This window comes from Ursus arctos, unplaced genomic scaffold (genome assembly GCF_023065955.2).
Source record: "Ursus arctos isolate Adak ecotype North America unplaced genomic scaffold, UrsArc2.0 scaffold_31, whole genome shotgun sequence".
NCBI lineage: Eukaryota > Metazoa > Chordata > Mammalia > Carnivora > Ursidae > Ursus > Ursus arctos.
In genome coordinates, this window is record NW_026622997.1 from 3,684,188 (window position 1) to 3,697,502 (window position 13,315).

General features: G+C 41.5%; 1 protein-coding gene across 1 annotated transcript in view; it reads left to right on the forward strand.

The window, feature by feature from the left end:
• LOC113264322 (cytidine monophosphate-N-acetylneuraminic acid hydroxylase) overlaps positions 1-13,315 on the forward strand; it is a 168,084-nt gene that overhangs the window by 33,332 nt on the left and 121,437 nt on the right. The window lies entirely within an intron of this gene.

Genomic DNA, 13,315 nt, shown 5'->3' on the forward strand with positions numbered 1-13,315 from the left:
CAGGAAGGAGCAGTGAGGGAAAGTCATAGAGCTTGAAGATGGCGTCCAGGAGGAGCATACAGGACGCTGGTGTGGGTGTGATGGGGGGAGGTTGTGTGCATGGTGGGGGGCAGCGGTGGTCACAGTGGCGAGAACTGGAAGGGTACACAGAGGTGTTCACACTTAAACAAAACTTTTGCTAAATCATGCTTTGTCTTGGGCTGGTCGAGTTCATCAAGGGCTCCACGTGCTTGGTGCACAGTTGCCTGTAAGGCTGAGAGTTAGCAGGGGACTCGGAGACATTTTTGGGGTGCTCTCCAGGGGCTGAGGTTTGGGATACATGCTGCACTCACGATGCATGACGTTCCGGGGGGTCCGATGCAGAGATGAAGACTATTCCCGGGGTTCAGGAGTGACCGGGGTGACTGTTTCCTCCAGTCTTTACAGGTGGTTCTTTCCCTGGCCTTAGGCGTTTTCTTCACACACACCCACACACACCATGATTGTTCAGCTGAATGCCCGAGGGGGCCCCGTGCAGATCTCAGCGTTCTTTCTGCTGCGGTGCTCTTGTCTTCGGTATCCTGCCCCCCACACCTGGGTGGGGTGTATAAAATCTCTGGACACGAGGGACCGCGTTTTCCTTTCCAACTAAGGAACTGCTGAACGGGGCCAGGAGCTGCAATTGTCTGCGAGCGGTTGCTCCTAACATTCCGCAGAGCCACGGGCGGACGCGGATGAGGACAGTGACGTTAATGAACACGTGGCAGGGCAGCTCCGTTTGGTAGCAGCTCTAACTCTGAAGCTGGTCGTCAGAAGCTGGTACCCTGGTCAGTGCCGATACTGCAGGGGGTTTTCTTCTCTTCATCTAAAGCCTGTAATTCTCTCTTCCTTCTTTCTCATAAAAACGCCTTGCTTTCCTTGCATGAGCGGCACACTTTTCTGGTTATTCCAGAATTGCAATTCTGAGACCCCGAATAAGGACCTTTGTTCCTTTTCAGTGTTGCTTCCTAAACAGTGTTAGAAGCAAGATCCAGGGGCTCCTGGTGGCTCAGTGGGTTAAGCGTCTGCCTTTGGCTCAGGACATGGTCCCGGGGTCGTGGGACCGAGTCTGGCATCCAGCTCTCTGCTCCGCGGGGAGTCTGCATAGATTTGAGCCATTGCGCTCTGAGAGTCCCCCAGTGGCTCTGAGTTCCACTGGTGAGTCCTCTCAGTTCTGGACCTCCCTCTTCTGGGTTGAGATTCAGGCTAAATTTTATTTGGGTGTCTTTCTGAGGAACTACAGAGAGCTATGTTCTTCTGTCTGGTGGATACTCAACAGTGTCTTTGTTTTGGAGAATTGCTGCTGGAGAGAGCCCCTGCCTGGAGCCCCAGCTGGGTTACCTGTTGTGAATCTGTTCTATGTAAGTTTTGGTCTTACTGGACCAAGCTGACCTGTTGTCACCACTCTGGCCATCTTTTGAGATTCCAAAATTAGTTTATTTGCATGCACAATTGGAAAAAGAAAAAGAAACCGAGCAATTTGAATAGGAAGCATATTTCACTTGGTGTTTGCGGGTCTCCAAGAAATGAAATGATTCTCATCTTGCTTCCTTACAAGAGAATAGCCCTAAATTTCCTAGAGCTGAGTCTGATCTCTCTCAGACTATCTAAAAAGCTCACTGAGAAACCGCTGCAGCCGCTGTTCCTCCCCCGTCTCTCTCTCCTGTCCTCTGCCTACACGCTTGGTTTGGCTGAAGCTCATTCTGTAATGACAACCTGGAGGTTCCTCTACATCCTCCGGTCACCCAGGCTCCTTCATTTTATTTTATTTTATTTTGTTTTATTTTATTTATTTTATTTTATTTTATTTTATTTTATTTTATTTATTTTATTTTATTTTATTTTATTTTATTTTATTTTATTTTATTTTATTTCCGGTATAGTTAACATTACAGTGTAATATTAGTTTCAGGTGTACAACATAGTGACTCAACACTTCATACATCATCTGGTGCTCATCACAAGTGCACCCCTTAATTCCCTTCACCTATTTCTCCCATCCGCCCAACCCCCTCCCTTCTGGTAACCATCAATTTGTTCTCTGTAGTTAAGAGTCTGTTCCTTGATTTGTCTCTCTCTTCTTTTTCCCTTTGCTCATTTGTTTTGTTTCTTAAATTCCACATATGCATAAGATCATCTGGTATTTGTCTATGACTGACTTACTTTGCTTAGTATTATACTCTCAAGCTCCATCCACGTCATTGCAAATGGCAAGATTTCATGCTTTTTGTGCTTGAATAATATTCCATTGTGTGTGTGTATTCTTTATTTCTTAATTTTTTAATTTTTTCCACACTTTTCTTTAAATTCTAGTTAGTTCACTTATAGTGCAATATTGGTTTCAGTAGAATTTAGTGATTCGTCCCTTAGTGTTCATCATAACAAGTGCCCTCCTTAATACCCATCAGCCATCTAGCTTCCCCCTGTCTTCTTTCCCCCCTTCCTATATGTTCATCTCTGTTTTGTTTCCTAAATTCCACCTAGGACTGAAATCATATGGTATTTGTCTTTTTCTGACTGACTTATTTTGCTTAGCATAATACAGTTTAGCTCCATCCACATTGTTGCAAACGGCAAGATTTCATCCTTTTTTGATGGCTGGGTAGTATTCCATTGTACAAATATACCACATCTTCTTTATCCACTCATCTGTCGGTGGCCATCTGGGCTCTTTCCATAGTTTGGCTATTGTGGACATTGCTGCTATAAACATCGGGGTGCATGTACCCCTTTGAATCTGTATTTTTGTATCATTTGGGTAAATACCTAGTAGTGCAATTGCTGGATCATAGGATAGTTCTATTTTTAGAACTTTTTAAAACTTTTTTTTTTTTAACTTTCTGAGGAACCTCCATACTGTTCTCCATACAGCTTGCATTCCCACCAGCAGTGCACAAGGGGTCCTTTTTCTCTGCAACCTCACCAACACTTGTTGTTTCTTGTGTTAATTCTAGCCATTCTGACAGGTGTGAGGTGGTATCTCTTTGTGGTTTTGATTTGCATTTCCCTGATGATGAGTGATGTTGAACATCTTTTCATGTGTCTGTTGGCCATTTGTATGTCTCCTCTGGAGAAATGTCTGTTCATGTCTTCTGCCCATTTTAATCAGATTATTTGTTTTTTGCGTGTAGATTTGTAAAAGTTTTTTTTATATATTTTGGACACTGTCCCTTTATCAGATATGTTATTTGCAGATATCTTCTCCCATCAGTAGGTTGCCTTTTAGTTTTATTGATTGTTTCCTTGGCTGTGCAGAAGCTTTTTATTTTGATGTAGTCCCAATAGTTCATTTTTGCTTTTATTTCTCTTGCCTCAGGAGACATATCTAGAAAAATGTTGCTACTGTTGATGTCAGAGAAATTATTGTCTGTGCTCTCTTCTAGGATTTTTATGATTTCAGGTCTCACATGTAGATCGTCAATCCATTTTGAGTTTATTTTTGTGTGTGGTGTAAGAAAGTGGTCCAGTTTCATTCTTTCGCATCTAGCTGCCCGGTTTTCCCAACACCATTTGTTGGAGAGCGTGTTTTTTTCTCATTGGATATTCTTTCCTGCTTTGTCAAAACCCAAGGCCCTTCTAAAGTTAAACCTAATGAAGAGGCTCTGAGACTTCATCAGTTACTTATACTCCTTGGACTAAGGCAAGGACTTTCCCAGTGCCCTTGAAGAGCCTCTAGGATTTGCTAAGAACTTCACCTTAGCTGTCAGACTATGATCCTGGTTACTCTGACATTTCTCCACATGTCCATATGCTTGTAAGTGAGGGCATGCAAGGGAATGGATGGAAAAAGCAGGCTGGATAAAGCCTTTTGATGATTTTTCTAAGCAAAAACCTACAGGCAAAACAGAAGCTGTTAAGCCAGCTAAAGAATTACAGAAGAGTCTTCTTGAGGTTTTTCCAGAGATTGGGGGGAAAATATTCAAAGATTGGAGAAAAATTCAATGTACTCAGTGACCAAATGAAACTATTTTTGGTTATTAAGATAGATTAGAAAAAACTTTTAATTTTTGTCACTTCTAAATGTTGTCGCTTCTTTCTTTGGGCTAATCTTTGGGGGCAACTCTGGATCTTGGAATGGTAGTGTCCTTTGCATGCTCTTTAGGGTCCCAACTTACACCCCAAAGGGGGTTACTTAGTACTGTCATGGATATTTACTATTTGGACCAGCTGAACACTGACAAGAATTTGTTTGAAGGTAGCTCTGTAGTCAAAAGTTGGCCAGATTAGAAGTTGACATTCAGAGCCTGAGAGGAGTTTTTTAAAGGCCTTCTCTCCCCAGTTAAAATTAGAACTGTGTACCCAGAGGGAATGGAAGAGGCAAATTGAAGATGGCGTGGTCGGTGGGGTGGACCAATCTCTGAAGGTATTCAAGTTGCAACCCAATTCCTTGAGGGATGAAAAGCAACTGTCCTTATCCTATAAATGTTTACAAAACTAGAAATATGCTCCCAGAACCAATTCCAAGTCCTTCGATCTGTCTTTTTTACCAATCCCCAAAACTCCCCTATTTATCTTAAAGGTTTTGTAACCTGTCTGGGAACACGTATCTACATCATCCCCACTAAGACTGAAAAAGAAAAAAGTCCTCTTAAAAATACAAATGGCTATAGAAGTCCCCTAGCCCAAAATCTAGCCTGCAGCTTCCATGAGGTTACTTGTCAAGAGCAGATACAAATCCTCAGTGTCTTCTCCTCAAATACCAGTGGAAGAAGCTTTAGAGCAGGTAAATTTAACTTATTTTATCTGCCAGAAAGGCAGTGTGGATCCAACTGTTCTTTTATAAACTAGTAAGTTCTGCAGTATCATACCCGTCTCATAGCTAAAAATTTTAAAACAGTTACTATATGGTTTTCGTTTGTACCTGTTTGTGTGTTCATACATATGGTAGCTGTGTGGTGTTTTCTACCTCCCAATGGTATTGGTAAAATTAATTTCTAAAAGAGCTCCATTGAATTGGCTTAAAGAAAATAAGGTGCTAATATAAATTAAATTTGCAAAAATATAATAGAAATGAACCCAAATGCGTTTCAAGTTTAATAACCTAGGATTAATCTTTAATAAATAAAAACTCAGGTGCATTCCTGCAGCTTTCCTGTCTTTGGGAAAAGAACGATGCCCGAGGATTTTTTTTTTTTTTCCTCCAAGACTCAGGAGGATGAGAGTCATTATTTGTGAAATAGCCTGGCACAAGAAGGAGCCCGTGTCCAGCCTGGGCATCCAGCACGGCGCAGCCAGGCGGACCCACAGACTGAAGTCTGCAGGTGTGAACATCACTATTAGGATCTGGAAGGTAGAAGAAAGACCGGATGGAATTGTTGAATTTTTTGTCTGCCCCTGGTCCTCATACCAAAGCTGTCAGGGTCATGCGTTCTTCTCCAAATGGGGAAATTTTAGCATCGGGGGAGAGGGTGCTGTCAGTCTGTTGTGGGAGGTGAATGATAACCAGAAGCCAAAGCAGATTGCTTTTCAGGACGAGGACGAGGCTCAGCTGAATAAAGGGAATTGGCCTGTCGTAAATCCTGGGGGACCACTTAGAAGATGTGTATGATATTGGCTGGGCTACCGACGGGAATTTGATGGCCTCTGCCGCTGTGGAGAACGTGGCCATCCCAGGGGATGTCAGGAAAGGACAAAAGCTCTCCATTTTTAATGAACATAAACATTATGTCCAAGGAATAACCTGGGGCCCTTAGGTCAGTATGTTGCTGCCCTGCGCTGTGACACGATCCTGAGGGCGTCCAGTGTCCAGAAGACGTGTGGCTTTTAATGCCTTAAAGATGCTGTCTGGAAGAGGGGCTGAAGGAGAGGCAGGAAGTTACCGGATGTTTTGTGATGAGGGCATGATAGGATTCTTCCGCAGACTTAGTTTTACTCCTGATGGATCTTCACGCCTCACGCCAGGTGGGTGTAACAAGCTTTTGATTTCAGGCCATCATGGCAGCTCCTGATTTTGTGATGCTGCTTTTCAGCTCACTGAATTCTGGTTAAAAAGTGACCCGCAGCTTGCTCAGGCATTGAAACCTCCAGGGGAGCGTTCCAGCCAGGCTGGGCAGAGGAGGCCCAGCGTGAATCCCGCGAGCGTGAATCGTACATGCGTGTGTGTGATGCCTACGGGCTATGCTTCAAAGCATCGTGCGCTGTGCTTTCGAAGGATGTTGGGGAACATGTGGGAAGGACATTCACTTGGTCGGGGCGGGGGGTGTCTCAGGACCAAGAGTAAGTGGTTGCTAAGTATATTAAAAGCTATTTACTAAACTCAGTGACAAATCTTTGCTAAATGGCAGCTCTAAAAATATTGTGAGTTAGACTCAGGTACCAGATGGGTGTCTGCTACCACCATTATTATTCTCTGTGGTGTTAGTAGATGCACGAAAATGAGGAAATGGCATTACAAAGATTGGAAAAGAAGAGAGAAAACTTTGCAATTGGATTATGTTTCTAGAAAATCCAAGAGATTTAAAAATAGAATAAAAAAATTTGATCAGGTGGCTGGGAATTGTGAAATACAGGAAAATCTCCTCTACTGGAATAGGACTTAGAAATATAAAAAGGCAAATTATTCCATTCATGATAATGCAAAACCCACAAACCATGGGAAAAAATTTAATAAAGGCACAAAGCCTTTGTGAAGACTAGAAAGTCTTATTGAACACTGTAAAGCAAGTTCCGAACTAATAGAGATCTCCTATTCTGAAAATTAACATACAAATCGATTTCCACTTAGAATCCTATTAGAAGGGCTTTTTAAAATAAATAATTAATTAATTAATTTTTAAAGATTTTATTTATTCATTTGACAGAGATAGAGACAGCCGGCAAGAGAGGGAACACAGCAGGGGGAGTGGGAGAGGAAGAAGCAGGCTCATAGTGGAGGAGCCCGATGTGGGGCTCGATCCCATAACGCCAGGATCACGTCCTGAGCCGAAGGCAGACGCTTAACCTCTGTGCCACCCAGGCGCCCCCCCCTTTTTTTAATTGGATGACATCTCACCTTTGTTAGGAGAATAAATGCTGAAGAATAGTTTTAAAAGTATGAAAAATGGGAGCTCCTGGTGGCTTAGTTGGTTAAGCGTCTGCTCGGCTCAGGTCATGATCCCAGAGTCCTGGGATCAAGCCCCTCATTGGGCTCCCTGCTCAGTGGGGAGCCTGCTTCTCCCTCTGCTCCTCCCCCTGCTTGTGCTCTCTCTCTCTCTGGCAAATAAATAAATAAAATCTTCTTTAAAAAAGTGTGAAGAATAAGAGTAGTACTGGAGCCGGCATTTTTCTGACTAAATATCAGCAGATACAGTGGCACTGCCATTATCAAATCGATATGGTATTAGTACAAGAGTAAACAGATTAGTGCACTGGAACACAAATAGATCCTGAGATAAAAGGGAATTTAATATCTGACCTGGGCAGTATTTTAGTGGGAAGAATGAATTATTGAGGCAATGGTGCTCAATGTCCAACTATCCGGAAGAAAATGATATTGGACCCTTAACTTATATATAAACATAAATTCCAGGTGAATTCAATACTTAAATATAAAGGTACAGGTGTAAAACTCTTGTAAGAAAATGTAGGAGGATGACCTAGGAATGGAAAGCTGGAAACTCCGAAGCTCTAAGTGACTGAGTTTGACTAGGGAACCTTTGTACACAAAGATCCAGTAAATGGAATCAGTCGACAAGAAACAGAACGGGCAAATACTGTTTATGGTACAGGAAAGAGAGAGCCTACGTATATCATATACGACGGTTCTCCCAACTTGATGAGAGGAAAGAAGAGGCCAGAAGAAAAACAGTGAAAGATACAAAAAGGCAGTTTGTAGAAAAGCAGATCTGTTCTGTTTCCTGTTCAGCACCCACAGGAAAAGATGCGGAAACTCAGTAATAAAGAAATACAAATTAAAGTGACATACAACTAGGTGTCTCTTCAGACTGGAAAGAAAGTGAAAATATCTACTGCTGATGGGCAAGCAGAGTGTGGGTACTGCTGGTGGGAATGTGAATGGTTACAGCGCTTTTAGAAAACAGCCTGGTCACTGTGAAATGCATGTACCCTTCAGCCAATCGGCCCCTCGTCTTAGACTCAGTCTTTAAGAAATGAAAACATAGTACAAGAAAGTATATTTTCCGTGATGTTTATTCCAAGTATTGTTTGTAGCTGTAAAAAAAACAATACTGATTAACAAGATGGGTGAATAAATTATGGTATTTTCATACCAGTGGATATTAGGCAGCTAGTAAAGGGAAGCATTATTGTGATCCAAGTTAGCTTTCATGAGGGGTTGACTGAGCAGAGCAACATAAAGAAAGATTTAAATGACACCCTGTGAAATTGACTAAAAACCCCATCATATGAATAGCGATTGAGTTGGAACTGGTTGCAGTGGTTGTGTGAGCATGGAGGAAAGACAGAAATGATACAATGGTTTGTTCAAATGGGTTAAATGGCGATGGAAGCGTGTGGGCTGGGGTGGGAGAGGGTAGAAAGAGTGCTGACAGGGTCTCTGCCCTCCCCAGTGGAGATGAGATGGTCACATGTGAGATTAACGTGTGTATATATCAAGAAAGGAGGTCCAGGGGCGCCTGGATGGCTCAGTCGTTAAGCGTCTGCCTTCGGCTCAGGGCGTGATCCTGGCATTCTGGGATCAAGCCCCACATCGAGCTCCCTGCTCCACTGGAAGCCTGCTTCTCCCTCTCCCACTCCCCCTGCTTGTGTTCCCTCTCTCGCTGGCTGTCTCTCTCTCTGTCAAATAAATAAATAAAATCTTTAGAAAGAAAGAAAGGAAGGAAGGAAGGAAGGAAGGAAGGAAGGAAGGAAGGAAGGAAGGAAGGAAGAAAGAAAAGAAAAGAAGAAAGATCGGTCCAAGAGCAGCTGTGGTTGGTTGTCATGCTCGGGCCGGGTCTGGCCTGGTCTTCAGGGCATCCGGGCGTGAGTGTGGAAGAGCTCCAACATGGGCTTCCCCTAGAGCAATGTCAGCTGCTGTAGGGGGCTGGGGGTGTAGCAGAAGCCTGGGTCTCCCTGGCTCCATCAGGCAGGTGGCAAAGGCCAGTTGTAGGCGGCCAAGCTCAGAATCCAGGGGACAGAGCAGGGGGATCTAGTGACAACACTTCCCCAGGGGAGGTCTTCTGTAGCAGGGCCCTCAAAAACAAAAACAAAAACAAAAACAAAAAAACAAACCAACGGGGGGGAAAAAACAAAATAAATTTAAGATTGTTTAATTAAAACAGGTATGTTTTTAAAGTTGTCAACATTAAATATAATACTTATAGTCTACTCAGATTTACTAAAAGTCAAATAGACTCATGTTATCCCTGTTCTAGAATTTGTCAGCAAGAAAGAGATAATGATTAATGTCTGATGAAAATTTTCATGTCTCTATTTAATGTCTCATGAAATTTTCATGACTAATCTAAATATAATTATTAAGAACAAGTAAATTAATTAAATGTAAGATAAAAGTTTATAAATGAACTTTTTGATAACATTTATAGCTACTTAAATAGTTTCCCCCAATTTTTTGGGGGGGGAGTAACTTAAAACCTTAGTTTTGCTAAGTTAAATTACATGATGGGTAGCATTAAATATTTAGATCATTCTCAAATAAGATAAAATACTGAAACATTAGTGATTAACCATAGATTTATCTACTTTTGACTCTCAGAGAAAGTTAAAGATTTGGGGTATATTAGTAAACATTTTTTGTGCCATGTTGAAAAATTTGCTATGAAGAAGCATATATTTCTAAAAATTATTAAATGTATTCATAAATTTGCCAAAAAGAATGCTGGTCTAACAATTGATAATTGTTTACTTCTTAGTTTTCACTAGGAATTAAGGTATCTAAGGGTTAAGAATTCTAATAAATATAATGAAACAATTAGAAATAATAAGGGAAACGTCTGTATGCAGAGAGAATGAGATGTGTGTTTTTGGTGAGAAAAGGGATGAGGAATGGAGATGCATTTTTTTTGTTGAGGGAAAAGAAACCAGTTTTGTCCTTAAGTGAGGTTGATTGTTTAAGGAGGAAAAACATAGACAAAATCTGAATGTAAAAGAGAAAGCTGTAGAAAGTCTGTGAAAAAGGAATCTTGGGGAAGGAATTTTATGTGTAGTCGGGGCTAAGATTGGAATGAATGAGTTGTTTGTTTTTTTATAATTTTTTATTATGTTATGTTAGTCACCATACAGTACATCCTTAGTTTTTGATGTAGTGTTCCATGATTCATTGTTTGCGTATAACACCCAGTGCCCCATGCAATATGTACCCTCCTTAATACCCATCACCAGCCTATCCCAATCCCCCACCCCCCTCCCCTCTGAAGCCTTCAGTTTGTTTCCCAGAGTCCATAGTCTCTCGTGGTTCATTCCCCCTTCTTTTTACCCCCCCTTCATTCTTCCCTTCCTTCTCCTACCGACCTTCCTGCTATTTCTTATGTTCCATAAATGAATGAAACCATATGATAATTGTCTTTCTCTGCTTGACTTATTTCACTTAGCATAATCTCCTCCAGTCCCGTCCATGTTGCTGCAAATGTTGGGTAATTGTTCTTTCTGATGGCTGAGTAATATGGAATGAATGAGTTTTAATATCCAAATATACTGGTGCAAGATGAAATTTGATTCTTCTCTCTGTTAAAGTGATCGAGGTTTCTTAAATTATTGGTGTGTTCTTAAATGCTAAGCAAAGCTTTTCTTTATCTTTAATATAATCTGTGTAGAAAAACAGTATCCATGTTTTGTCTTTACCAGGTCTTTGATTACTTAAGAAAATGGAATCTTCTCAATAAGAGCTAAGTTTTGCTAACAACTATGTCTATATATGGCTTTAGGAAACTTTTATTGTCACTTCAGTTCAAAGGATAATTATTCAGTTTTGTAGTGATCTGTGATCCTCTTTACACATGTGCTTTAAAACCTCCCGATATTTTTGGCAGACTTTCCCAAATTCAAATTCTATATGAAGTCTTTCTGACTAATTAGACCCATTTACTTGGTATGTTCAGTTACAGGGAAAGCGTCGTCAGGTAGGTGATAATAAGCTTTCTTATGTTACATTGTATCATGGAATGCTATTAAGACAGCTGTTCCAGAAATTGTGTGAAGTTCCTAAAGTTTTGATATGTCCTGGCATAATGTTATCACTTGTATTTCTAGTATGGAACTGTTTGCTGTGTGTCACAGAAATAACCCAATTTCCTTGTCAATTGCGTTGTAATGAACTCTCATCAGATTTTTAACCATTGGCCATTTTTGAGTCTTTTGTCATTTACGGCTATTGTTTTACTCTTGTTTTTTCTTCAAGGAGATTCATGGAAAGGACTTTTGACGAATACAGGTTTCTGATACCCTTAATATTATAAAACTAAACTGGTAAGAACTCCCAGAATGGGTGGGAAATCTGGATTCCAACAGAACAAGAATTAATTAACACAGGATTGAATGGATTGAGGAAGATGATTGTGGTTGTTATGAGTTTTGTTTGAAACATTCCATTCCCTAATGTTTGTTCTCCCAGATTTAGGAAAACTTTTTCTCTTAAGGTGTCTACGACTTACAGAAATTTGATAAAATATTTCTTTATAAACAAATATGAAGCATTTATCTTTTTCTCCCTACCTGATCCCTCCAGAATTTGGAAACTCTCAGTGAGTATTTTTATTTTCACGGCAATTATAGGCATTTGCATAAGTTCAATAAAAATCTCTTCTGCTTGGAACAGGACACAATTGGAAACAATGGTTATATTACCAAGGATTTGCCTGGAATGTCATCTTTGAGAGGCATAGACTCAGATACGACCAGGCAGCTTTGAGGAACTAAGGTTGACTTTATGGAGCCAATAAAGCCCCTTGGACAAAATCAGCCTGGTACCTTCTTTAGGGGTTCCCAGCAACCTTACCAGGTGAGCAAGGAAGGTCACTTCCCAGCAGGCTCTGGAACCTCAGGATATTTTGGGGACCTTGAGAAGGGAGGAGGAATTCACCCAAAATCTATGGGTATTGCAGGTTAAGCCTGATGGCAAGGATTTGGCTTGGCTTCTGGTCTTGAGAGGCTATTAGAAGTTCAACCTGGAGATTCCTTATGAAAAGTTCCAGCAAAGCAGATTTTAAAGAGTCTACATGGTCAACCACTATTCTTGCCACACTTATGTAAATAACTAGACTGAGTCTTGTGAAAACTGGACTTACTTTACAAACAAATTAGTCTTAACTTAGCTATCCTTGATGGAAATTAGGGGGAAATTAGGGGGATTTTAGAGAAAAACACTGTTTCACTAACACATTTTTGTGGATGTTAGCTTCTCTTTCTGATGGTCTTTGAGTGTCTGCTGTTTTCTGATGAAACTGGGCTGGATCCTGAATTCTTCTGGTTTCCTCGAGTATCTGACTGTGACTGTCCAAACAAAGGTTTCCCATTTTGTCCCAGTTTTCTCACTTGGAGTCATTGGGAACTGAAGCTGCCCATTTCCCCTGAAGACTTGCAGACTGAAGCTAGACAGCTTGAGGTAAACTTCAGAGAAATTGCCACAGCAGCCCATGTTTAGACACGATCATGAGACATTCAAAGGGCAGAGCAGGAAAACCCATCCTATGGCCACCACCTGCCCCCACTCCGTCGGAGGTGTCTTGGGCCTGGCTTCCAGAAACCTTGGTGGCAGCAGTGGGCTGATCATTCGCTCCAACCGTTAACCCATGTTTTTCTTTTGTTTCCATAGAAATGCCTCTCATTAAATACCTGATTGCTGACACAGTCTGGGCCTAACTTTGGGAGCCCACCTGTAAGACCACCCCTGGAAAAGGGGCACTGTTTAACTGAACAAAACCCAGGCTGAGCAGACTTCTCACCTGAGGTCCAGAACAGAGCATTTAAACTCCAGCCATGAGGGAACAATGCTGATCTGTGATGTGTTTCTAAGAAAAAAATCTTGATCGAAAGGGGGAATTACGGGATTGCATAAAATCTCTGGACGTCAGACTCCGTTTTTCATTCCAACTAACGAGCTCCTGAACTGGGCCAGAAGCAGCAGCCGTTTGATGAATGGTTGCTCATGACATTTCCACAGAGCCACTGGCATTCGGATGGGAGGAGGACAGTGAAGTTAATTAATACATAGCAGGGACTATCGTTTGATAGCGGCACTAATCACTGAGATAGTCGTCTCGAGCAGTTCCACTGGTCAGCACCATTACAGAAGGGTTTTTTTCCCTCTGTCTTTTATGTAAATCCTGTAATTCTCTCTTCCTTCCTTCTCATAAAAACCCCTTGCTTTCCCTGCATGCGCAGCACACTTTTCTGGTTATTCTGG